Genomic DNA, 27,060 nt, shown 5'->3' with positions numbered 1-27,060 from the left:
CTCTAATTATTGGTTCACATAAATGGTGAGTGCCACTGTTCTGACAGTCCATTCATGTCAGGGAAAGTCATACTGTAACTACTCTTTCAGGCTTTGACTTCTAGCTTGGTCCCATCTCCTTTGGGGCACTTTTAGTTTTTAATCCCTAAACTGTGAACAGTCTCAATCTGCTTCTAGAACCAGGAAACCTTATCTACTTCTGTGTATTTATTTTCCATTTTTGATCAAGGACATGCATATCTTATCATTGAGAGTGATTTTAGCTAATTTCTTTGTTTTGCTTCATTTAAAATTCCTATATGAGATCGGTGTGAGCTTATAATACGCAGACTAGACATTGTTCATTTTGGGTAAAATGCAAATGGCAGATATTAAGCTAGTTTAATTAAGCTAGTTTATCCTCTGTATATTACAGTATTATAGTTGTTGGTTATTTTTTTTTCCACATTGCTCTTATTTAGGCAAGTGACTCAAGGGTGCTTGGATAAAGAATGAAATAGAGTTTGATGATATTTCTGTCTGTGATAAAAACAGGATATCATTTTTTAAAAAATAGTGAATTTATTGTATATGCTCTGTTTAACACCAGTATTTGTTTGCTGAATTTAATTACATTTTATTTAATTTTATTTGTTGGCAACCTGGGCTTAAAGTCTCATTGTCGCCTAAAGATCAGATGTTCTTAATATAACATTCAGGGCGATGGACAAAAATAAGCTTTGAATGCTTTAAACCCTGGTTCTAAAAGATTAAGAATTTTTCATTCAACGAGTACTTTTCTTTCTTCAAATGTTCATGTGATAGATAGCTTATCAATGTGTACTGTATGTTACAAATGAACTTGTCAGTAAAGGAATTATAGATATCTGGGCACCAGAGATAACTTAACCTCGGGGCCCATTTCCCATGCCCCACCCCTGGATAATGTGCAAGTTTTCTCAGAAAAAAAATTTTTTTCATTATTATTAGAAAATGATTATAATAGTAATTAGTTCCAAAATTATTAAGATTTTACATATCTAAAGGTTGATTATGCCTTTCTCTAGAGAGATACAAATTTAACATGTACAATATAAGAGATTGCTCTTGTGCTTCTGCTGTGAGAATAACATGTTTGAGGACAGGATTGTCATGGAAATCTAAGGAGCATGACTTGGAAAGCCCTCTAAATAGACCTGAAGGTAAAATGTCTGACAAATTCTTAACTGCATTGGGCAGAAGCAAACATCGACCCAGAGCAACTTCATATATACTATTTTAAAACATTGCTTGTTTTTCTGAAGTTGACAGTTAACATTTTGCATAGCATGTGAACCAACTTTTTCTTTAAACAAGATTTCAAACTGTGAAACAACTTGTCATTATTGTACAGAAAAATTTCCAACAAAATCCTGGGAAAAAGTAATGCATGGAGATAAGGTAGAAGAAAATAATTTACCATGACTGAAATTAAATCAAATTAGGAAACATTTACTTCATTTAATGAGCCCACGAGAAGAATAAAAGAGGACAGTCTCAAAATGTCCAAAGTTCTGTGCATGTCATGCTCATCAGGGAAAAACTGTGAGAAGAAAAGATATGAGAACCAGAAAAGGGAGCTTAGGATTTCAGACCTCCTAATCATAATGGCTCCTCTATAATTTCTGAGTGAAAGTGAGGGGAGAGAAGCTCAAAGCTATTTTGTATTACATTTTTCATATGATATAGAAAAGCATCAATTACCCATAGCCAAGATTGTGGAGAGGGAGGCAGAGATTACACGCAGATGAATCCCCTACTTCCTTCCCTTATCCAACGTGATCAGATATTATGAGGTCTAGACACTACGAACTTGGGACATCTAAAATAGGTTCTTAGAAGGTTAAAACAGAATAATAGGTCAAGCCACAGACTGTGTGGGCCAGTATCAGTGAAAATTGAGTTGAGGAGGTGGTTGCTTCAGTCCTAAGTGGTTATGATCAATGAGTTTGACTGAGAAAGCAATGAGCCCATTTTATGAACACTAAAATCATGTACCAATCACAACCAAATATATGAAAGGAAAAATGGCCAACAGACTTGTTTTCTTTTGGAGGGGTGGGGGGAGCGTGGTACCGAGAATTGAACTCAGGTGCACTCGCCCACTGAGCCACATCCCAAGCCCTTTTTGTATTTTATTTAGAGACAGGATCTCACTGAGTTGCTTAGTACTTTGCCATTGCTGAGGCTGACTTTGAACTTGTGATACTTTTGCCTCAGCCTCCAGAGCTGCTGGGATTGCAGGCATGCACCACCGCACCTAGTAACATGCTTGTTTTTGAGAGGCAAAGGGGTTATTGTTTAAATTCAAACTAGATGAAAATCGAAATGTTCTTTCCCAAAAGGGAAAGGATTTAAAATAAAATTGATGATAAAAAAATAAAGATTTTTATATCAGACATGAAATAACTCTCAGATAAATGAAATAATTTTCCAACAAAATATAGATTTTAAAAAATTCTTCTGGTGCAATGGTGCACTCCTGCAATTCCAGCCACTTGAGAGACTGAGGCAGGGTGATCTCAAGTTTGAGACCAAACTCAGAAACTTAGGAAGACCCTAAGAAACTTACAGAGACTCTGTCTCAAAATAAAAAATAAAAAAGGCTGGGGATGTAGTTCAGTGATTGAGTGCCCCTGACTTCAATCTGTAGTACCAAAACAAATAAAAATCATAAACAATTCACAACCAATTGCATGAAATCTTTGACTACCTGAACAGCATGTATATAAAACATCCATGGAAAATTTTGTAGACACCTGCCACTCATAAGTAATTTTGAAAATAATTATGTGTTTTAGTTTGTCTTCTTTGTTATAACAAAATACCAGAGATCGGAGAATGTATGAAGAATAGAATTTTATCTGGCTCCTGTTTCTGAAGGCCAGGACTTTAAAGATCATAACTCTGGCATGAGCCAACACCTGGTTAGGGCCTTCTTCCTCCATCATAACCTGGAGGACACCACATGGTGAGCAGGAAGCAGGTGTCTGCTCTGAGCTCTCTTCCTTTTCTTTTCATTTTTTTTAAAATTATTTTTATTTTTTTAGTTGTAGGTAGACACAGTATCTTTATTTATTTTTATGTGGTGCTAAGGATGGAACCCAGTGCCTCACACATGCAAGGCAGGCGCTCTACCACTGAGCTACAGCCCCAGCCCTCTTCCTTTTCTCATAAAACCATCCGTGCTACCATGGGCCAGTGGGAGACATCCTAATGACTTTTTCTAATCCTAATCACCTTTCAAAGACTCCTTTTCTGACTCCTCCAAATACTACCAACATAGGAATTTAGAGATTAAATTTCCAATACATGAAATATGGAAGACACAGTTAAACCATATCACTATAAAATAACTTAGATTCTGTTAATTAGGAAGTCAGTGGGTTTGTTTTAATAGCTAAGGATGTGGGGTTTGTCAGCTCACAGTATTACAATTTTTTTTCCGGTGGTAGGGACCAGCCCTAAGGCCTCACACATGCTAGGCTGGTGCTCTACCACTAAGTGACATCCCCAGCTCAAAAAAAATTTTAAATAAGTATCTTTTATTATATACAAAACTTTCTTTGTTTAAATATTGCCTCCTTCTCCCTTTGGGGGCCTATTCTTATCAAGGTACTATAGGTAAGGGAATACAGTATCATGGCCAAAAATCACAGGCTCTACAGACTGACCACTGCTGGTGGGACATTCAGCAAGGCCCTTAGCTGCTCTGTGTCTACTCTGTGAAATGAAGATAATGATACCAGATTCAATTTGTAAATATTGAAAGTTTTAATATACTTTTAAATATACTTAAGGTGATGAGTACACTTTAAATAAATAAGAGCTGCAAACAGAATTGAATGTTACCTGACATGATTTTTTTAGTTTTTATGAATATTTTTGAGTATACCATTGGTTGCAATATTGCTGTGAAGTAGACATCGTTGCTTCTAGTTTTCAAATATGGGATCTGAGCAAAAGAGGTGGCTCGGGGCCCCAGAGAGTCCAGGATACAATCCACTGTGCTTCACTCACCCTTGTCAATTGACTTGAGCGGTGCCCAGGAAGAAGGCAATTCATCAGAAGAGACCACCAGCTTGTTTCATATTATTTCTCATCACTGATGCTCCTCAACTTACCCTGGATTACATCCTGGTAAACCCATTGTGAATTGGAAACGTCATAAGTTGAAAATGTACTTATTTAGTCTATTGAGTACCATCATAGCTTAGCTACACAGCCCGCTGCAGAGGGGCAGCTGCTCCCCTTGTGATGACATGGCTGTCTGGGAGCGGAAGCTCACTGCCTCTGCCCACTAGGGTAGGTAGCACAGATCACTAGCCTGGAAAAAGATCAAACTTAAAAATTCAGAATGTGATTTCTACTGAATGCATGTGGGTTTCGCACCATCATAAAGTGGAAAAATAAAATAAAAAGTCAGACCATCCTAAGTCAGGGACCATCTGTATATTGAACACAGGCGTTAGTCAGTGGCTAAGGAAGAGACTCAATCTCTGAGCCTGTGCCAAGAGGATCAGGGTAGCCTGGCCATTGCTGTGGGTAAGTGGAGCCCCAGACCTGACACCCACAGGGACCAGCAAAGGAGTGACTGTTGATAATTAAATCCTCTGTAACACTTTCTCTTGTTTGGGTTCTTAGAAACAAATCACAGACACTATGAACAGAATGTAAATCGGCCTTTGTGGTTTTGCTCTCTACTATAATTAGATGCTCGATCTTAATGCAGAATTCTGTTTATATGAGACGTGCCAATCTATACTCTGGAAACTGCTTCTTCAATTCTCTGTGCTCCTTTTGTTGGAAAGGAGACACTTTACAATGCTGATAACTCCTGTGTTGAATCCCTAAATCCTGGAGTCCTCAAATTACAACAGGGATAAAAGAACATTGTAAGAACATTAGCAAATGGAACAGAAATTCAGTCAGTGGGGTTTTGTTGTTGTTGTTTTCTTACTAGGGATGGAACCTAGGGATGCTGTAATACTAAACTATAGTTTTAATACAGAGTCTCTTTAAGTTGCTGAGGTTCTCACTAAGTTGCTGAGGCTGGCCTCAAACGTATGATCCTCCTGCCTCAGCCTCATGAGTTTCTAGTATTACAGGTGTGTGCTTGCTTAGTAAGTGTTGTAAAGTTTCCTAAAGGAAAAGAATGCTCAGGAAGCTTTGCTTTGATTTACAGTCATGAAACATTGATAGCACAAATGAAAAAAAATTCTAACTTTCTTATTTAATAAATACAGTATCTTTTGAGGAAACAAATTGTTTCAAAATTTGAGGTATATAGAGGAGGGAGATAAAAAGAGATACACATGAAATGCTGGGAATCTTTCTCTAGGAGATAGACAAAGGAGGTCAGAGGGGTCGCTTTCAGAGGGAAGTGATAAAGAGATGAAGGTCCAGGGAACCATAAAGAAGGAAACAGTGGGAGAATAAACTGATAGCATTGTCACAGAGACTTATCAAAGCCTGGAAAGCAATGTTTTTCAATGTGACTTGGAATTAGAAGAGAGAGATGCTAAATTTTGCTTGGCTGCCCAAATCTATTCTGGTTTCGTATGCCAGAATCTACTTCCTTGAAAAAGATGGGATGCATTTCCAGCAGGTGTTCTGAAAGGTTTCTTTGCAATACAAAGATGCAGAAGTAGAACACATGTCTATCTGTAAGCAACCTGCTGAATTGTAGAAATTTATGTATGTATTCATGCACAAATAGTAAAATTTAGAGAGCAATAATTTAAAAATGTTAGCTTTAAAGATAGTATCACAGCCGACATGGTACTGCTAAAATATCAAGAGTAATATTGGCCCTGTGTTTTATTGTTTTATGCTCTTTTTTTTTCAGGGGTGGGAGGGAGTACCAGGAATAGAATTCAGGGGCACTCGCCCTCTGAGCCACATCCCCTGCCCTATTTTGTATTTTATTTAGAGACAGGGTCTCACTGAGTTGTGTAGGGTCTTGATTTTGCTGAGCCTGGCTTTGAACTTAAGATCCTCATGCCTTAATCTCCTGAGCCACTGGGATTACAGACATGTGCCACTTCCCCTGGTTTATTTTATGTGTTTACAATAAGATTTGTTTAAAAAGAAAAAAGAAAAGAAAGAAAGAAAGAAAGAGAAAGAAGAAAATTCAAACTTCAGGAAGATTCATTTTTAAATGTAGATAAAATGGTTAATTTTACAGAAAAATAGTCCTTATTCAAATTGACTGGATGGTTTCACAGACTTCTTGCTTTATCCTCCAAAGAACATTTTACAAATTATTTAATCGCAAAGCTCCTTAATTATTCCAGTTCAGAGAAAAGGATGCAAACTCTTTTGTCCCCACAATTTGACAGATTCTTTAAAAAAAAGAAAGAAATGAAAACTGACTTGTAATCTAATTTACTAATAACTGTGTAAAAATCTTACTATCAAATAACACATTTTTAAAATATCTACACATCATGACCAAGTAAAATTTATTCTAAGAATTCAAGAGTGGTTAAATATTAGAAGATCCATTAATAAAATCTAACACATTAATAAAGTTAGAATAAAAAGAATCTTAGGGTCATATCTTCTCTTCATACATGTAGAAAAGACATTTGGCAAAATATAAGACCTATCATGTTTTAGGAAAACAAAGGGCCCAATAAAGTTTTAATGATGCATAAATACTTAATATAGCAATATATTTATATATACCCCATACCAATAGCCATCATCTTATTTCATGGGGGAACACTTTTTGCAAAATCCAGAACAAGAGCAGGTGCACACTCTGATCAGAGATAAAAAGTTAATATCTGGAATACATAAAAAGCGTCTAAAATACCAAGGTAAAGGCCAATAACTCTACAAAAATTGAGCTAGAATTATCTATAGTTCTATGATAATTTGAGGTTACAATGGTATTAAATTAAAAGAATTTTCTATAATTTTAAAATGAGCTACAGAAGATGAGAAGCGAGAGCTGGCAGAGTAACAAGTTGTGTTTCAAAAGTTGTGAATCATGTGAAAAGATGCTGTATCTTACTCACAATGAGAAAAATAGAGCTTCAGAGCAAGACTGCTATTCCATTTCTCATGTTAGTTTGAAATTTTTTCCAAATTTGATAAGTCCCCTGTTTAAGAAATTATAAGTAAACATGCAATCTCATTTATAACTGGTAAGATTGCAAAACTACAAAAGGGACTTTTTTGTATCTAGAATCATTGCATATTAATTCATCCTCTGACCAAGTAACACTAACTCCAAGACTCAATAAAAAATATTAAAAGGCTTGTGTTAAAGCAATTTTATTTAGTGCTAGAGAGAAAAGCATATATACCTAGGAGTCTGATGGAATAAAATATGGTGAACCCAAACAAAAGAAGTATTATGCAACCATAAAATGGAATGAGAATATCTCTATACTCTATAATGAAGTACACACTCTCTCTCTCTCTCTCTCTCTCTCTCTCTCTCTCTCTCTCTCTCTCTCTCCTCTCTCTCTCTCTCACACACACACACACACACACACACACACAAACACACACACACACACACACATCCATATTAGGTTTAGAGACTGGCCAGTTTGGATTGGAGCAGGAGGATGTACAGATATATGAGAAGGTCTACAAGCACTTGCTATGGCAGATGGAGAATTCAGAATTAGCTTTATTTGTTTAGTTTATATGGAAAGAACAACAAACTGAGTTACAAAAGCAAATAGAATCAGTAACTTGCTGGCAGTTTAATCCATGGTGTTTATATTTACATAAACATATTAATGTAAGGTTCAATTATGTAATGAAATGTGATATAACTAAAATGGGAAGACACAATGCAATGTAAGGAGGGCAAGTTCTTAATATGTTAAATCAAAAGCTAACTAATCAAGAAATAATGCTGGAAACCTTTACTATGGGCAGGGGGAAGCCACTATGGAAGACTTTTTCCTCCACTAAGTTGGGCTGAGTTAAGTAAGCTTCTCAGCACTATGTGAATTTATCCAAAAAAAAAAAAAAATCAAGCCAATGCATTGCATGGATTTAACAAATAGAAAATAATTTTTAACAAGATGTTCAGAAGCAAACCCTTGAAGTCTTTTAAAATTGAAGTGCGCTGGTGTCCACACGGCCCCTGACCAGGCAAGACCTGGAGAATGAGACAAATGCCAAAGGACTTTAAGTGGCATCAATGAAGCATGGAGACCTCAGAGCTCATTCTAAAAGATAAGTTTGTAAAGAAAGGGAGGAAGTGCTGTTTGCCACTTTGTGAAGATTCTCTATTAGTTGATATTTTTTCCTCTGGCTTTAGATAGTTCAATGTCTCTATGGTGACTTGTTACTTTTTTTTTTTTTTTTTTTGCAAGAACCAACTTAAGAAATGCGATGTAATGCAAAGTACATACATTATTAATTTTATTACCCTGTCAATAAGATCCCACTTTGCTTTCCCCACCCTACTTAAAAAAAAATCATTTTCCCAATTCCTCTATGTGACTTATACACTCTTTACTCTAAAACCCTTTTCTTTTTGAAATTCTTTGAAAAATTATAGCCTCTTGCCAATAACTTTTAAATTACACAACAGTTGTTTGCAATTGAGGAACTATACCAGTATTTTGAGAACTTAAAATCAATATATCAGAAAAATGCTTTTATAACTTTATTTCAATTCCACAAGTAATTTAGAGTAAAAAGCAATAAGGATGTTGGTAGTTTAGTACCCAAGTGTATTCCAGTTGCTAGGATTATGTAAAGGCACATAATCTATCACTTCATTTCTCTAATCTCTTTTGGAGAAATGAAGATGAACTATCCTCTGAACGTAAAGACTCGGAATAGTCTTTTCCTTTCACTGAAGAACCTTTTTCCCTACTTCTTTCACTGCTTTCCAGAGTGATTGCCCCAATTTGCAGTCCCTCCTCCAACAATGTATGAGTGAGCCTTTTCCCCTACATCCTCACCAATATTTCCTTGTATTTTTGATAGTCGCCATTCTGACTGGAGTGAGGTGGAATCTCAGTGTAGTTTTATTTTGCATTTTTCTAATTGCTAGAGATAGTGAACATTTTTTTCCATATATAAGTTGACTGTGAGAGAAAAGAAAAGAAAACTGCACAGTCACCCAAGCAGTAATTTGCACCAGAGATGTCTCATTGGGTTGGCAGTGAGTTGGCTTGAAGGCCACTCTACAGGTTGGGGCATTCTTCCATCTGGGTGTTGGACTTTCAGCAATTTCGTGGCCCTGCTGGGCTCAGGACATAATACACCAAAGTATGACACTTGGACATGCTGGATATTTTGAGCTGAAGGAAATAAGGGCCTCAGAAGTAAGCTACTTCCCCCAGTTCTCCCTGGAAATGGGTCAAATAAACCTTTCTTGAAATCAAACCATAAAACCCAGAAGTGTTTCTCTCTGGTGCACCCCTTTGTCTTCTGAAGCCCCTCTGTGTCCCCAGGGGAAGGAGTGCTATGGGGAGAGGCTGAGGAGAATCTGATCAAACAGGCCTTGGTCAGTTTCTCCTGTTTGTTACTGTCAGATCACATCCTTTCTGTCCAATCATATTTCTACACAGCTGCCATTATTCATGGAACTTAAAAATACAGTTTTCCTTGGGTTTCTTGCTCTTCATTTCCGAAAGTGCTCATGTTAGTCAGTTTTTCATTGCTATGAACAAAATATCTGCCAAGAACAACTTACAAGAGGAAAGACTTATTTTTTATTTTGCATTTTTAATTCTTTTTAGTTATTCATGACAGTAGAGTCTATTTTGACATACTGATACAAATGTGGAGTACATCTTATTCTAATTAGGATCCCAGTGTGGTGGCTGTACACGATGTAGAAATTCGCTGTGGTGTATTCATATAAGTGCCTAGGAAAGTTATGTCAGAGTCATTCCACTGTTTTTCCTATTCCTAATCCCCTCCCTTCCCTTCATTCTCTTTGTCTAATCCACTGAACTTTTACTCTTCCTCTCTCTCCCTCTTGTTGTGTGTTAGCATTCACACATCAGAAAGACCATTTGAACTTTGTTTTGGGGGCTTGGACTTATTTCACTTAGCATAATAGTCTTCAAATCCTTCTATTTACTGGCAAATGTCATAAAGTCATTCTTCTTTATGGCTGAGTAACATTCCATTGTGTACATATACCACATTTTCTTTATCCTTTCATGTGTTGAAAGGCATCTAGATTGACTATATAGCTTAGCAATAGTGAATTGTGCTACTTTAAACATTGATGTGGCTGTGTCACTGTGGTATGCTATTTTTAACTCCTTTGTATACTGAGAAATGGTGTAACTGAGTCAAATGGTGGTTCCGTTCCTAGTTTTTTGAGGTTATCACCATACTGCTTTCCAGAGTTGTTGCACAAATTTGCAGTGCCAACAGCAATGTATGAGTGAAACTTTTCCCCCCACATCCTCACCAACTTTTATTGTTACTTGTATTCTTGATAGTTGCCATTCTGACTGGAGTGAGGTGAAATCGCAGTGTAGTTTTATTTTGTATTTCTCTAATTCCTAGAGATGTTGAACATTTTTTCATATATGTGTTGACTGTTAATATTACCAATACCTCATACTAGACAAAGGTGCCAAAAACATATATTGGAGAAAAGTTAGCCTCTTCAACAAATGGTACTGGGAAAACTGGAATTCCATATGTAATAGAATGAAATTTAACCATTATTTTTCAAGGTGGATCAGAAACTCAACTCAAAGTGGATCAAAGACATAGCTATTAGTCTATTCAAATAAAATGTAGCCCCAACACTCCAACATGTCTGCTTAGGGAACCCACTTTCTCAACAAGACTCCTAATATGCAAGAAGTAAAATAAAAAAAAAATAAGTGGGATGGTATCAAACTAAAAATCTTCTTCACAGAAGGAAACAATCAAGAGAATGAAGGGAGAGCCTACAGAATGGGAAAAAAATCTTTATCACCAGCATCTCAGATAAGGTACTAAGTTCCAGAATATATAAGTAATTCAAAAAGCTTAACACATACACACACACAAAAATGACCCAATCAATAATTGGGCAAAGGAACTAGACAGACACTTCTCAAAAGAAAGGTTTATTTGACTCATGGTTTCAGAGGTCTCAGTCCGTGGTTGGCTGGCTCCAAGACAGAAACATCATGGCAGAAGGGCATAGTAGAGGAAAGCTCAGCTCTTGGAAGCTGGGAAGTGGAGATAGTATTACCTCTTTACCTCTACAGTTCTGAGACTAACACCTGTCACATGTTGAATTAATTATGTCAGATGATTGAATACATGTCACCTCAGTGTTTGCCAATATCTTGACTACTTAAGTATATAACCTGTTCTTCTAAATATTCCCCACATACCACACTGAAAGTCACAGAGTAGCATCCTTTTGGAGAAACACCTGTCAAGGCTAAATAAATAACAGGGACTGATGGCAAATGTTTCTTATTCATGTAAGAGTGAACTTCACCAAGTTCAATGAACTTTAGCCTCACCAAAGTTAAAGCCAGACAAGAGGTTTTATTCCAAAGAAGTCAATGGGTGTTGAAGGAACATTTTAGTTAATGCGCTCAAGTAATGCGGTCAAAAGCTGAGCATCACCTGAAAATTGTAAACTTTTTGAACAAATGGAAGGACATGGAGATAAAGTGATGTTTCTAATTAAATTCAACTAACTAAAATCTTTCACTTTCCTTACTAGTCTGGTGCTCACAGTCACTGTGATATTTGTGATAAGATACCCATGAGTTCATAGCCACAGACTTGGGAAGATTTTACATGCCCAGGGCATGGCCCAGAGGCAGGGGTGTTTACTTCAGCCAGTAACAAACATGACAAATGATGTGTCATCCTGACATCGTCACCATTGGTCACTGGAAATGCTGGCTGAGTATCAGCTCCAAACCCAATTCCCACAGGTCCCTTGCCAAATTATTTAAATTATTTAAATAAACTTGGGCAAGTTTATAACCTTAGCTTTGGCTGAAAATTATCTTTCTATTGGCCTTCGAAATACGTTTCAGAGCATTTGAGGGTGAACTGTCCTCTTCTATGTTTAAAATGTACTTTTGAGTCTTTTTGAAATATCTTTGTTGAAATATAATTCACATATTATACAATTCACCCAAGGTTTTTAGCACTATAACAGTTGTGAAATCATGATCACAATGATTTTTAAAACATTTCATCATTCCCGAAAGAAGCCCTGTACCCCATAATAATCACCCTCAATCATCTCACCTCCTCCAAACTTCAGCCAACTAATCATTTTTCTAGCACCTTCTCTGGGACCTGTTTTGTTGTTATTTGTTGGCTATTTCTGCTTAATGCCATACTAGATCATTGTACTGGTACCTATTTCTCTTGAAGTGTGAAAACTTCGGTTGCTTTACTATTCTGAAAGGGTGCAGCGTGGACATAATTACCTAGAGCGACATGGGTGTCGCGGGGCTATTTTTTTTTTTCTTGTGTACAGTTGGGGATGGAGCCCAGAGTCATGCACATTCCAGGCAAGTACTTTACCATTGAGCTCCTCGTCTATTCTTGGGACAGCTCTCTTCCAGTGCCTCCTATTTCTGATCTTTTGCTTTTGGTATCATATTTACCTGTGAGGCTTCATCAATTACCAGCTGATTTCTCTACTGTTTTTGGCACTGCCTTGCAAGGGCATAGATTCCTCTGTATAACCCTCCCTTAGTATCTGTCTATGGGGGACTGGTTCTAGGATCCCTGGCAGACTTTCAAGTCCCTATGTAAAATGGCATAATGTTTGCATATAACTTACATCCTTCTAATACTTTAAGTTAATCTCTAGGTGTTATAATACCTAATACAATGTAAACACTATGCACAGAATTGTTTGTACTGTCTTGTTTTGGAATACTGACCTATGTGCAGTACAGACACAGTATTTTTTTTCTGAATGTTTTTGGTTATATCCATGGGTGTGAAACCGATGGTTACAGAGGGCAGACTGTACTCTGATCAGGTGAGTGTGGTTCCAGAGGACAGTCTTTGAAGTTTGCTCTGACCCCAGAAGGGCATTTCATAGCCATCTTTTTCTCTGTTTCTGTCTGGTGAACTCTCTGGCCTGTGGTTAACTTTTTGCTCTTTATAAAGAAATACTATTCACAAGCTCCCTTGGGCTTGAACTTCACCATACTCTGTTCAAATAAAGTTAATTCCTTTAGAGAGCTCTTCATATGTCTCTTTCCTCAGGGACCTCATCTCTACTTGAGCAAGGTGGCAGGATGAGCTAGCCTCTGGCTCTCTGGTCTTTTGAGCCTGACTCTCCTGGTGTAGAACTTCTACCCTGTGATGGAGCCGATGTGAGGGTAATCAAAATCCCAGTATTCTTGCCTGCCATATATGGAGTGGACCGTCCAGACTGAGTAACAGGTGAGCAACATTCACCCAGAACCGAGCCCTCTGTACTTGGGGTGAGGGTGGGGAGGATGGAGCATGGTGAGCACCCCCCACAATAAAGTATAAATCTTTAATTGGGACCTGAAGGTAAAGGGAATCTTGGCTACACCTCCCTGAATGGGAGCTTCTATCAGGCTGAAGAGGGGAAGCCACGGTGGGAAGGATGAGGAAGGAGATGGGGGTGGGGGTGGGGGTTTAAATGTCAGACACTGTTCTTATTGTGTTTTAGTCAATTTTCTTGAATAAATGTTTCCTCCTTCACCATTTGGATAATTTCTGGACACTTCCCTTTTTTTTTTTTTTTTTTTTTTTAGATTAAACTGCTATTCACTGTGTTTACTTGTTTGGCTGGAGAGGGTCAGCAGGGGCTGGAGAAGGTCAGCAGGGCTCCTCAGGATGTCATCCCAGCAGTGGAATGCTGATCCCTGTCAAGTCTTTCCTTCCAGTGTCCCTTCTTGTTGTTGATTAGACTCCACGTGTGACTGATGCTGGACCCAGGGGCAAAAGAATTTGCCGTTTCTTTAAAGTCATTCAAGTGGTGCAAATGATTCTTTCTTTATTATTTTTTTTAATAGATGAAGAGAAACTACTATTAGAGGAATTTTGTGGATAGGAAATAAGAAAATTGCAAAGAAATGAATATATATAATAATTTTTAGTGTACTAATTCTAGAACCACTTGGAACATTTAAAATTATTTCTTAAATTCTAAGGTGTTTAACTCTTTCTGTATAAAAACAATGTTTGATTTCCATAGTTTCAGCCTCAAAGTTGGAGGAAAAATACCGTAGCTGTCTATTGTTTCTCCTTCCAACACAGTCCAAAGTATAAAATCCTAGAAGGGTTAGGATATGATTTACATCTTAAAGAGCCATTAAAATATAACTTTCAAAGCTTTGCATGTAAAATAATTATATTAGTTAATTTTATATTTCAGGTATGGTGAAAATTAAAAGCTGAATGAATTTCACATATTTAAATTTCAAAAACCTGGTGCCTTGTTCATAACAGATATTCAGTAATTATTGGCTTACTTACTTTCCAGTGCTTTCTATAGAAACTCTCTGAAACATGAGATATACTTCTCTGTTGCCCTGAGATTATTCTAAAGCCATTAAACTGAGTTCATGATTGAAGGCAACCAATCTCCTTGCCATTTTATACTGTACCTGTGCTGAAGTTTGTCTTGCCTTGATGAAGATAAGACAGAATTTATAACTCTGTCCCTTTCTCTTGAATCTGAATAAAATTTTTAGGGCAATCTTGCTTTAAATTTCAAGATGCCTGATTGTCTCTCATCAATGATATTCAATATGAATTTACAGTGGCACTTCTTGTTGGAATACTTACATATGCACAGATCCAACCAGTCAAGTATATGTCAGGTGATGAATCTAATGTGAATAAGACACAGAGCTTACTCTGAGGATCTCCCAGCCTATCGGGGAAGCTAAGTACTGAGGCCTGTGCTGTGGAAGAGACATTTGTTAAGCAACAGGGAAAGAAGAGGGCTTAGGCTACATAAGAGATTAAGAAGTTAAAAAAAAAAAATCCTCCTTTTCTTATTTTAAGGATCAATTCCTAATTTACTGTTTATTTAAAGGAGAATGTAAGTTACATTTGCAAGAGCCCTTATAATCTAGAAGATCAAACTGTTCAAAATGGAGAAAAAATTACAATAAGCATATTCATCCAATCACCAAGACTTCTAATCTATTTCTAAAATTGACCTATTTCTGCTTATCTCTGTGGTCGTTATGTTAATTCAATTGACTGTTATCTCTTACCTTGGCTACTTTAATAGCTTCCCTACTGGTCTCTTGCCTCTCTTCTAGGACTGCTTCAATACATTGACTTCATTGTGGAGAAAATAATCTTAACAATGAAATCTTGTATATGTAATTACTCTGTTTAAAATACTTTCATGGCTTCCTTTTTTTTTAATCAAGATAAAATCCTAACATTCAACCTTTGACTATGGACCTCAAGATCTTGTATGATATGATATCTTCTATCTCACCAATCAATCATATCTAGAGCCATTCAGCCCTTCATTTCCTCTACTTTGGTCACACTGGTTTCCTTTTAGTTCTTTGACTATACTTCGTCTCCCTGTCTTAGTGCCTTTGTCAACACTCTGTCAGGAAACACCTCTTGCCCCGTGGCCAGCTAATTCTCATTAGTTCGTGGCCAGCTAATTCTCATTAGTTCACAAATCGCTTGCGTATGTATCACTAGTTCATTTGCAAATCCTCCAAAATAGCTGAGCTCTCCCAGAAGATGTTCTGTTAGTTCCACCATAGTACTTATCACAACTGTAGTTAGTTAGTGGTTTATTATTTGAATTCCTCATTCAAAAATATTCAAACAATAGTTGTTGAGTGAACGAGTCCAGCATCTGTATTGCTAGCTTAATCTCTTCCTTAGGGCTTCAGAGCTTTCTTCCCTCCTTTCCGGAATATATTCTCCAAATGTTCCTAGTCTTATAGGCCCAATTTCAACTAACAGTCTCATCATCTGCATTGTCATCCAAACCAGAATCAAGGGAGTCATCCTCCAATCCTCTTTCCTCTTCATTTCCATAGCATAACAATCTGCACATCCTGGTATTTTTCAGTTGACAGGGCATCTATTGCATCTATATTTTTCACTATCCTCCCAACCATGTTTAAGTTCTGCTTAACTCGTCCTCCTCTCTGCATATCAGTTTTAAAGGACTTGTTTGTTTGTTTTTCAGTGACTTATTTGGTTGAAAAATGACCTATCAAACCACGTATCCTTTTATAATTCCATTTTGAAATTGGATCAACAAAAACAGATACTATTTGGACAGCTTTTGTTTCCAGCTCATAATCAAAGAATTTTCCTCAATGGAAAATTTTGAAGCTATTTTGATGAAATCCATTTCAAGATAATGACTTCTTTGGGGCCAGAAAACCAAGGTTTTTCCTTTCAGATGCAAATGATTATAGAGTTAATTTCCAGACACAAGTTTCTAGTCAGTTTCTACTCCCAATTTTCCTGGATATTATTTCATTTTCGAATGGTTTAAAATGAACAGCAACAAAAACTTCACGAGAGACTGAACATAACACACAGACAGTGGCCAGACTATATATTAACTGGAACTCGGATCCACAAACTCTATAACCAAGCAACAGCCTCTGTGGCAATCAGCAGGAGTCAGGGACTTGCTCAATAATTATCAGCTTCTCTAATTTTTGCCCCTGCTTCCAGTTCAAGATCAACCAGAGAAAGCCAAATGTATTCCCCAAGATACTTACATAGGATGCTCTGTTTTTAGTTTACTTGCCTCCAAAACTTGCAATCAGAGCACATACCTGAGGCCCTCTTTTTTTTTTTTCTTAGTTTTCCCACTCCCCCTCTTGCCCTGAGTCTCTGCAAAATGCAAGTGATGGTGGCTGACTTATTACCAGAGCAAGTCCCCAATAAACAGCCTTTATTTTTTCTAATATGGGGAGTCTTCCTGTATTTCCATACCTGAAGGATACAGTAATCTTAAGTCGACCTGATCTACCTACATATATCTTATTTCAGCTGTAAAAAAATCTTGATTTCAACAAGAAGAGGGAGGATTTTACCTGAAACAGTATGCTATGTTTGGAGTCTGGCTGGACAGGCTGGGGCCAGAGGGGCTTGTATCCTGAAGGTCTGGCCACTTCCTAGGAGATTTGTGAGGCCCAGAGTCCCTTGTGTAAATTTCCTCTGCCCTGGCATTCTCTAATGAACTGAAGGGAACACCCATCCTCAGATAAGGCAAGTAAATAGTCCATTGTTTGCTCTAAATTTAAAGTATCTTAAGAGCTTTTATAGGTACTCTTATCTTCTTAATATTTCTAAGATGGATCCTAGCCTTCAAGGGTGGGAAATATAAACATGGACATTGTGCTTCCAGAAGGTCTTAAGGAGGAGGAGTTAGAAGCAGGGCAAGCTTTATTGGGAGGTAAAAATGTCCCAAGGCTTAAGCATAGGCCAGAATGCTTTTAATGACAGTTGGAATTTTTCCAAACTTCTGGCCATAGTGCTGCTTTGGGTAGAAGTGAACTGAAAGAGAGGATTCAATTTCTGAATGGAAACTACAGTATCATTTTAAAAGTAACTCAAAACATAAAGATTCTAACAGATGGCAAGTGTCAGTCTAATTGCCACATGGATATTGATTATATGAGGACCACTTGAATCCTGCAAGGCCTCCCACATTCTGATAGGGCCTGACAGCATTAGGATAGTTGAGACTGGCTGGGTTTCCTCAGGAAACCAGGGCGGAGTAGGTGGTAAAAGTCAGCCTCAGAGGCTGCCGGCAACTGAAGGGTCCTGACAAAAATGCATTGTTTTCCCTATACTCATTAGTTGGGTGGAAAATTTGCAATATGTTTTTTTAACTTGCAGGGAGTGGTTCTCATTAACCTCTGTATTGCTGTTAATTTTTTTTGTCTTATTAGATTCCTTTGTCTTCTTATTTGATCTTAATATTAGCCTCTCTTTGTCACTACAGATAGTATTTTCATGCTTGCTTAATCATTTGAGTTGGATATCTATCTTTCTTAGACTATCAGCCTTTAAACATGCCTATTTGCACACTGAAAACAGACACTGAGAAATTTCTGCTCTACTTAAGGAGAAATAATATTTGACCAAAATCTTTTATAATGTTAAGATAGCCTCAGAATTTTAGTTGTAAATTGTAGTAAATTAAATTCACGCAAAACCATTCAGAGCCTGCTATGGGTGACATACTCAGGTGAGTGGTTGTAGAGATTGCCCCTACTATGTATGCTGATAATCACAGAATTGTGCAGAGTTATAAGTGATGTCAGAGTTGTAAAGACCAACTGCTATGGAGGCCAAAACCCATTCCCAAGCCCTCTGGGAAAAAGGGTTAAATTGGGCCTTAATGCATGGTCAGATTTTGAAAGGTAGTGATGGGCAGTAGTACATCCACGATAGGAAGTTAGAGAAATGGCGGGGAAAGGAATTATAAATCAAGAGGAAGAATTTGAGCCAAAGTAGAGGGATGGAAAGGACCTGGGCAAGTTTGGAAAATAAACAGTTGTCCAAATTCTCTAAGATACGTGAACGCTGGGAAGGGGACTCTTAGGCCAGGGAGGTAGGTTTGGCTCAGATTATCACTGGAATGCCATGTTAGGATTTAATGTCACATTCTAGACATGAAAAAAAGTCAAGAAGATTTTTGTGTAGAGAAGCACAATGGGTTTTATCCAGCATAAAAATACCTTTTTATGTTTTAGGAAGACAGTGCTGTATTCAGACTCAATTTTTGATAGATACACAGGAGAGATTTTGGTAGATATGCAGTAATTTATGACTAGTGACTAGAATATAGTCAGGAGAAAATGAGGTACATCAACATAGATGCAAAGAACTCATAGACTTGTGAATACTCTGATTTTCTTTATTTGCTAGTTCACATCACAAGATTATGTATAATGCCTGATACCTGTGCTTTAAAAAAAAAAATACAGGGATTTTTGAACTAAACTTCACTGGATTGCTCCATGAATGGTTTTAAGAGAGAAAAACTTGAAGCATAACATTTTACTTTTAGCATTTGTTCATATTTCTGGAGAATTGGTGAATATTGACTATATGAACATATAAAATACATAAATATAAAAATCTGAGGGCTTTTGGCTCTCAAATTTCCCAGTGCTCATGCCTTTTCACATGCCCCAGAAATTGAGTAAGAAAAAGGGAGAAGTTTTCTCTTACTCAAGTAAAATGAAGAGAAAAATTGGACTTGGAATGAGCCCTAGGTTAAATAATTTTAAAATCAAGTGTAAGGAAATGCTTTGAGATAGAATAATGGAAATACTAAAGAAAAAAAGTAATACAGTGTGGTTCCTATAAATAACTGTGGTGTCATCAAAATACTGAGTTTCTCTGAATCACTAGGCAAGATGGCGGTGCTGTGGGCTGTCCTTCTTCACTTTCTTTGTCCGGCCTTCCTCACTGATCAAACTGGATTCTGTTGAAGTGTAAAGGGAGCTTTGGATCCTGTGAGTTTTTGAGCATTACTGAATAATCTGTTCTCCTGTTGAGTAATTAAAGGCATAAGGCCTTTCACAGGTACGCTTCATTCAGGTGTCTGGAAAGTCCTCTACTTGAAAGGAGGTTGGAATATCAAAAACCACAGAACAGTTTATAAAAGATGTATTTAACACGTCCCTGGCTAGAGTGATATGGAGATGTTATGATTCTGATGTTGGGTTCTCAGAGTTGCTAAGGACCTCCCTTTATTCTCTCCACTGAGCTTAGTTGTCTTTTCACTCATTTTCTCCCAGCTCCCAGTTCCATGAGCCATATGGCAAAGCATAGGCTAGATACTTGGTATATTTGAACTTTGAAACAGGGTTACCTCTCTCACTTGCTGCCTCCATTATATCTGCTTTTACTCTTTTGTTCATCCTTGAATAAATCTACTAAATGCAATGCAATTAAGAAAGCCACCTTTTATTTACATTTTTTAGTCCCAGCCTCAATGGGTATTAAAAAAAATGATTGATGGGAGAATCTCTATACCATCCATGGTATAATTTTGCTATGAATCTAAAACTGCTCTTTAAAAAAAGTCTATTACAATTGTTAACAAACATTGTAGCATTTTATTTATCTATGATATAGAGTTTTCATTTTATGACTTCGATGGAAATCATCCAGTAAACTAATATTCATGGCTATATATATATCACCATCTGTCAGAGGATGTTCTGGGAACCAAATTTCATGATGAGCATTTGTCTTATGTGGTACTTAAAAGGCAAATGGACTCTTTCAATGATCTGCCAACATCATTTAACAATGATAGCAATTTAGTGTTTTTCTTCCTAGTAATGTATAGAACAATAGGCTAGGAAATAAAATGTAATTTATAAAAAATATGAGGTAGGGATTTCTTAAACTACTTGAAAAATAATAACAAAATTCAGCTACTGGCAAGAAAGGTCCACCTGAACTGGTCAAATTCTGTTATTTTTCTAATTATGTCACTGTAGTTAAAATTATAAATATCTTTGAAGAGATAAAGTGCTAAGTAGAATTAAATCCTGATAATGATAAAACACTGCATTATTCATGTATCTAGCAGAGCAAGTCCAACTGGAGAATTGAAAAGAGACATCAGATGATTTACTGGTTTAGAGCTGATTTTAAATTGCATGAAAAGCTGTGGCGAAAATAAACACGATCGAGAGAAGGAGGAGCATTATTTTTGTTTTGTGTTTTTATTGTCTACATGAGAAAAACTCAGATAATTACAAAATGTGTAGACCTCACCAATGTCAATTCTACCTTGTGATGAAAAGATGGCAAGTCATTGAAAGATGTTCCTCCACTTTCTATTTTTAAGGTTAAGCTTAATCAGAGGCTATATTGTGTTTCAAATGCAAAGGGGATAAAGAGTCAAATCATATATTCATTTCTTCATATAAAAGACTATTATACTGTAAAAAGATTTCATCCTGTCAGATAGCATAGACGTTAGGAACTGAAAAGACTCATGAGGTCATCTGCTGGTCTCCGCACTGAGGATGGCATTGTTTGGCACAATGTACTCTTCAGTGTTTTCTGATTTCAAAATATTCTGAAAGACATAAATTCAAGCAAAAATATCTTGTAACCCTGGAGTTGCGAAGTAAATCAAAGTGATGGGAGATTGAATGACTTCTCAAAGCTCCAACTCTGCTCTAGAACTCTATTAACGTATGAAGAAATCACTGGAAAAGCCATTGTTAAATCAAGGACCATAAAACTCTGCTGCAGCAGAAAACTGAACTGGAGAAGGCAATGTGGAAATCACCTGGAGTCAGGAGAAACTCAAGATGTAGAAGACACGTCCTAGGGATAAACATTGCAGTTCCTTGGAGGAAATTAAAATAAAAAAGGAACAGTGAAATATGAAAGGAATTCTATAGGTATTATTGGGAGGGAGCAGGAGAGCAAAAGATACCCTCAAAAGGTTGAGAAGAGAGGCTTACATTTCCTTTTTAATTCCTTCATCTGCTCATGGGTGGTTGTTTAATTTCCAGATTGTGTTAGTTAGCTTTGTATTACTGTGACTAAACTATCCAGCAAGAACAACTGAACAGAGGAAAGATTTATTTTGGCTCACAGTTTCAGGGGTTTAGTCCATGGTTAACTGAGTCCATTTCTCTGGGCCCAAGGAGAGGCAGAACATCATCATGGAAGGGCATGGCAGCAGGAAGCTACTAATCTACTTATGGTGGCTAAGAAGTCGGGTGGGGGGTTAGGGTGTAGGGAAGTTGAACCCTTCCATGGCACAACCCTCCAGACATGCCCCACCTGTGTACAGTTACCATCCAGATAGTCCATTTAAACTAAGATAGACTGATTGGGTTATAACTCTCACAAGCGAATCATCTCATCTCTCAACATTCCTGAGGGGCTTTTGGGAGACACATCATATTCCAAATCATGTGAAGACAGAAGGATATAACATATGCATTTGTGGATTCTCCTAAATTCCTCCTGTTATTGTTTTTCAGGTTTTTACCATTGTGATTGGAAAGAATAGTTGATGTGATTTCAATCATCGTAAATATTTTAAGACTTTTTGTGGACTTACATATCATCTGTCTTAGAGAATGTTCTATTGTGTGCTTGAGAAGAATGTGTATTCTGCTGCTTTTGGAGGAACTGTTCTATAAATGTCTGTTAGGGCTGAAGTGCTATATTTTTATTCTTGGCATTTACCATAAACAGACATTATATTCCTTAAATGTCTTTCTTTTCTTTGTGTTTGTTAAGCTCCAAAGGAGCAGGAAATTTGTCTTTTTATTTCTCTTCTGTATAGCCTAGAACAGTGGTTAGAACATATGAAGCATTCAGTGAGCAAATGAATTAATAAACAAAGAACTAGAACTAAAAGATCAACCTAAATTCGCAAAATTTAATCTCTAATACTTTAATTTAAACTCAGTGTTCTTTCTATCATGTCAAAGATGTCACAGTATTTATTAATGTACTTTATTTAAACCTTCCTTGGGGCATGGGAAAAACCATTAATCAATAGTATTATTGAGAATTGAAACTCAAACCTGATATGGCTTCAAGTGATATGGCCTCAAGTGACTGTGTTCCATTTGCAGTGCCTAGATCCTAAACATCTACTAAGAAATGAGGTTGAAGGGGTCTATGGAATATATTGTTTGCATCTGAGTAATTCTAGCGCATATCATTTTGGAACTGAAGCTATGGGAGCAATATCTATGGATGTCAAGGTAACCTAAAAAAGTTGTTAGATAGTAACATCATTAGCAGATGTCACCTGTAACCTGGCGATAGACTTAGTGCAAAGGTAGGGATTTTACCTTCAAACTCCAGTCCTAAATATAATAGATTTTTTTTTTTTTACTGATGATATACAATAAGTTATCTGGATTTATAATTCATCTACATTGTTTGAATTGTAATCAAACAATTCCCTTATATCTGGCTTTTCACCATGAAAATATGCTGTTAGGATTGAAACAGTTGATGCTTTGCTCACATAAAATATGAAATCAGGAGAATAAAAAACCAGCAACATTCAGCTAAATATCCCATTTCCTGAAAATGGTGATTAACACTCTTGGGTGCAGAGTTGTGACTTAAGTACCTTTCCTGGTTCTCACAAGGCACTAAAATACATAATCAACTAATGCATTGTGCACAAATCCAACTTTGCTCATCCCAAGGGTAACTTTTCTCCCACCCTGAATAATTTTACTATGGTCGATTTTTCCCCTTTTTGGAAAATTCATTTCTCCCCTTTCCAAGCATTAATGTCAATGAGCTCATTTCTCGAATCCTGAAGTCCAGAGTCTAAGATTTTGCAGGAAAAAGATGATCCTTTTTGAGTCATTAAGTTAAATATAAGGATTTTTGCACATTCTAATGGAGTCAATATATAAACTTACATACATGTATTTCAATCTTTCATTTTACCACTTAAAGAGAGAAGTTTGTGTCAGATGTAAGAGGCAGGGACGTTATATTACACGGGTTTATGACTAAGTCAAATCCATATCCTCCTTTTAAATAAAATATATTATATCATCATTTGACAAGATGTGAAGACAGAAGGATATGTATCAAGTGAGTTTGTTAGCATATTATAGTAAAGTACACTGGCACATAAATAATTTATAAGAGAAAATTTACAGAACTCATACTGAGAAAGCTCAACTGATCTTCTTTGGATACTATAAGGAAAACAGAGTCAAAAGATGAAATGTAAATTGCAAAAGTTGTTGAGCTTCTGTATAATTCTACTACAGTTTATAGTTCTCTGCACACAAAGAGAAATACAAGCCATTTGGAATAGGCATATTAAAAATATATATACACAGACACATCCATATTTGCATATACATATAATATGCATATACAAATATATATACATATATGTATATACAATTTGGCTTATGTATTTTATGTTCTACAATAAAATGCATATGATAATCACAAATAGTTGCATTTTATTGAGAAATTGCTAGGGTACATATACAAAAAAATTTTAAACTTAGAGACTTAATTCACATAACTAGTAAATGGATCCCAGAGGACATCAAGTTTACTCCAAAGAGCAGAATAGCTAGTATTCCATTTATTGTTCACTAAGTATATAACAAGAAGCTCTTAGTCTTGAAAACAAGTCCACGAGGTAAGCACTATTAATGTTAGCAGCCTTGATTTACAGATTATCAGACCAAGGCTTAATATGAGCAGTTGTGCCAAAGGTTGCACAACTGGCCTGTGGTTCATTTCAAATTTGAGTCCAATTCTGTCAGAATTCCAGCACTTTTAGAACATTATTTTGCGTAGAGATTCTTCTATTTCCTTCCAATGACCAGGACAGCGGCAAAGATTAAGAGATGGGGGTGGGGGTGTGAGGATGGGGATGGGGCATTGCAGCCCCAGGGAGACTTCTATGCTGCCCTTACTGTTCCATGCACTCCCCCTGCGGCACCTTCCTGAAATTACCGCTGATGCTGCCCAGGGAAGCAGCTTAGAAGCTGGGAATGAACATTTCTGTGAATCATCATTTCTTTTCCCAAAGGCCAGGGTCAAACAGGCTTAAACAATTAATTAGAGAAAACAGAATGCATGAAATTACCCTTTTAATTCCACATGCATTGGCCACTGAAAGCTAACCGACTCACCCTCATTGTGCTTTCTTTTTTATATTTGCTTAAAGATTGTATTACAAAAGTTATTGCTCCAATCAGTTAGCCAAGTTTGTGGGAGTGCCAACCATCATATTCCATGAGGAAATTCTTATCTCTGATGCCATCTTTGGGAGAGTTTATATGAAAATCAGTGTCAGGCTCTGCAACTTTCCTTTTCTCCATGCTTAAAAGATAGAGCACTCTCTGCTTTGCATGAAGGTCTATTAGTATGTTTTTGCATAAGGAAGAAAAAATTTGCTCTAGTGTTTTCTTTCCTCACTCTTTGACATTATTTTTAATGTGTTCTCATTAAAGTCATGACAGAGTGCCAACTGCCAATCTACTTACTCTTCACGCTTTCCTTACTAACTAAATGCTGGTTTTTAACTGATTGTGGGACTACTTGGAATAGAGCTGAAAACTTGGGTAACTTAGGGCTGCTGTGCCCATCTACTTAAGACTGCCAAGAGTAGATGTATTGAGAAAGACTTCCAGGAAAAATCTTTAAAGAAACTTTACAGTCCAGCATCGCATTACTATAATGAATTTCCTGACATGCACTATGAAGAAGAGATTTATTTAGCTCACAGTTTGGGGGATGCAAGAGCAGGGTGCCTGCTGTTCTCAGCTACATCACATCATGATGGGATCACAAACAGGAGCAAGCAAGTAATTGCATCCTGAACTAGGAGCAGACAGAGAAGAGAAATTGGTGTCTCACAGTCTCTTCTGAGGTCAAGCCTTCAATGACCTAAGGAACTCCCTCTAGGCTCCACCTCTTAAAGGTCCATACCACATCCCAATACCCACACTGGGGACCAAGTCTTTAATCACAATGAACCATTGAGGGCACAAACCATAGTCAAACCACATCAGGGACTTAGAAACAATTTCATTTTGCCTTCTTTTATTTTTCTTTCTGCTCTTTGAAATGTGGGTGAATGGATGGAGCTTCATTATCTGTCTGCGATCATGTGGCTACCTTGAGTATGGAAGGAATACACCAAAAATGGCAGAGCAGAAAAACAGGAGAGGCTGGGCATTCCATGACTTCATGGAGCTGCTATAACAAGCTAGAACATTCTAGCCATGGTTTTCTTGTGCATGAGAAAATAAATCCTTGAGTATTTGAACCACTGTTATTCCTAACTGCTTTAAGATCTTAAAAATAAAAATAACTATAACTTTTAGAGGGAGGACCCTAGTACACTATACTGGTTTTGTTTTAAATAACCAACTGCATAAGCCCCATAATAGCCTTATGCAATAGTTAATGTAATCTCCATTTCATAATTATAGACAAAAGCCCCAGGAAAATCATGGTGAGTATTTAGTTAAACTAAGGTTACACAGCAAGTAAAAGAAACAAACAACAAAAACAATGAAAAACAGAGCCATAATTTAAACTCAAATCTGTACAATCAGATTCTATTTTCTATTCTTTTTTCCTCTTACTCTACTTACTACGCAGGGTAATTTGTTCATATATCTACTCTTCCTTTCTTCATTTGAATCTGCCCTGACTTTTCTTAGGTTGGGTCATTTAACTCTAAGCCTCAGTGTGCCTGCCTATAAAACAGGACTATTAATAGTGCTTATGGTTAGGAGATGGAATACATTGATTTGTGAGAAACACTTATCAAAGTGACTTATGCATATAATGTTCTCAGTGAATATTTTTATTGTGTAACTTCATCACAGTAGCATTGTATTTATTTATATGCCTGTTTTACTTTACAGATGTAAGGGTCTTGGTAGCAGGAAATATACTTGTGTGATCTCTTTGTCCTCCATAGATTAGAACAGTGCTTTGCAACTTTGTAAATGCTCAATAAATTTTAGTTAATTTACTTGAAACATGTTTTTTGGGGAGAGAGGGAAGACACATACTTTACTGGATGGTTATTTAAACTTTATGGCTATTTAGGTATATTTATTATCATTTTCATGATCCAGATGAATAACTAAGCCTGAAGAATATAGTTTGCCTGAGTGAAAAAGAGGTTCATTGTCAGTCATTCTCTAATTTTAAATTATTCATTAATGGGATTTAGCCATAAAAGCAGTAACTTACAATATTTTTGAGATATAAAAACTGTTTCCTGGCTAATATTAACCATTTTGAAATATTTACTCCAAATTTTATTTTAATTTCATCATTTACTTATAAGAAATAAAGAAATATGCTGTTACTTATATTTAACAAGAAAATACAAGAAAATCTTTGTTTTGTCCATGCAAAGCCATTTTAAAACTAACAAACTCATCCATTATATTCAAAGCTCAAAGTTGATGCCAAAGTGCGTCAAACTAGTTCTTTCTTGAAAAGCATGTTTCATAAGTGTATCTATCACAAAACATAAATAACTCAACAAAATTTGCAGAAATATTTATTTTTATTTTAGACATACTTCAATAGGACAATCTTAGAACC

At 36.6% G+C, this 27,060-nt stretch overlaps 1 pseudogene; it reads right to left on the bottom strand.

Moving 5' to 3' along the window:
• The window catches only part of LOC101974089 (bifunctional 3'-phosphoadenosine 5'-phosphosulfate synthase 1 pseudogene), a 33,967-nt pseudogene extending 17,946 nt beyond the window's left edge, over positions 1-16,021 (bottom strand).
• Between the last annotated feature and the right edge of the window lie 11,039 nt (positions 16,022-27,060).

Source organism: Ictidomys tridecemlineatus, chromosome 6, assembly GCF_052094955.1.
Source record: "Ictidomys tridecemlineatus isolate mIctTri1 chromosome 6, mIctTri1.hap1, whole genome shotgun sequence".
NCBI classification, from domain to species: domain Eukaryota; kingdom Metazoa; phylum Chordata; class Mammalia; order Rodentia; family Sciuridae; genus Ictidomys; species Ictidomys tridecemlineatus.
This window is presented reverse-complemented; position numbering and strand designations above follow the sequence as displayed.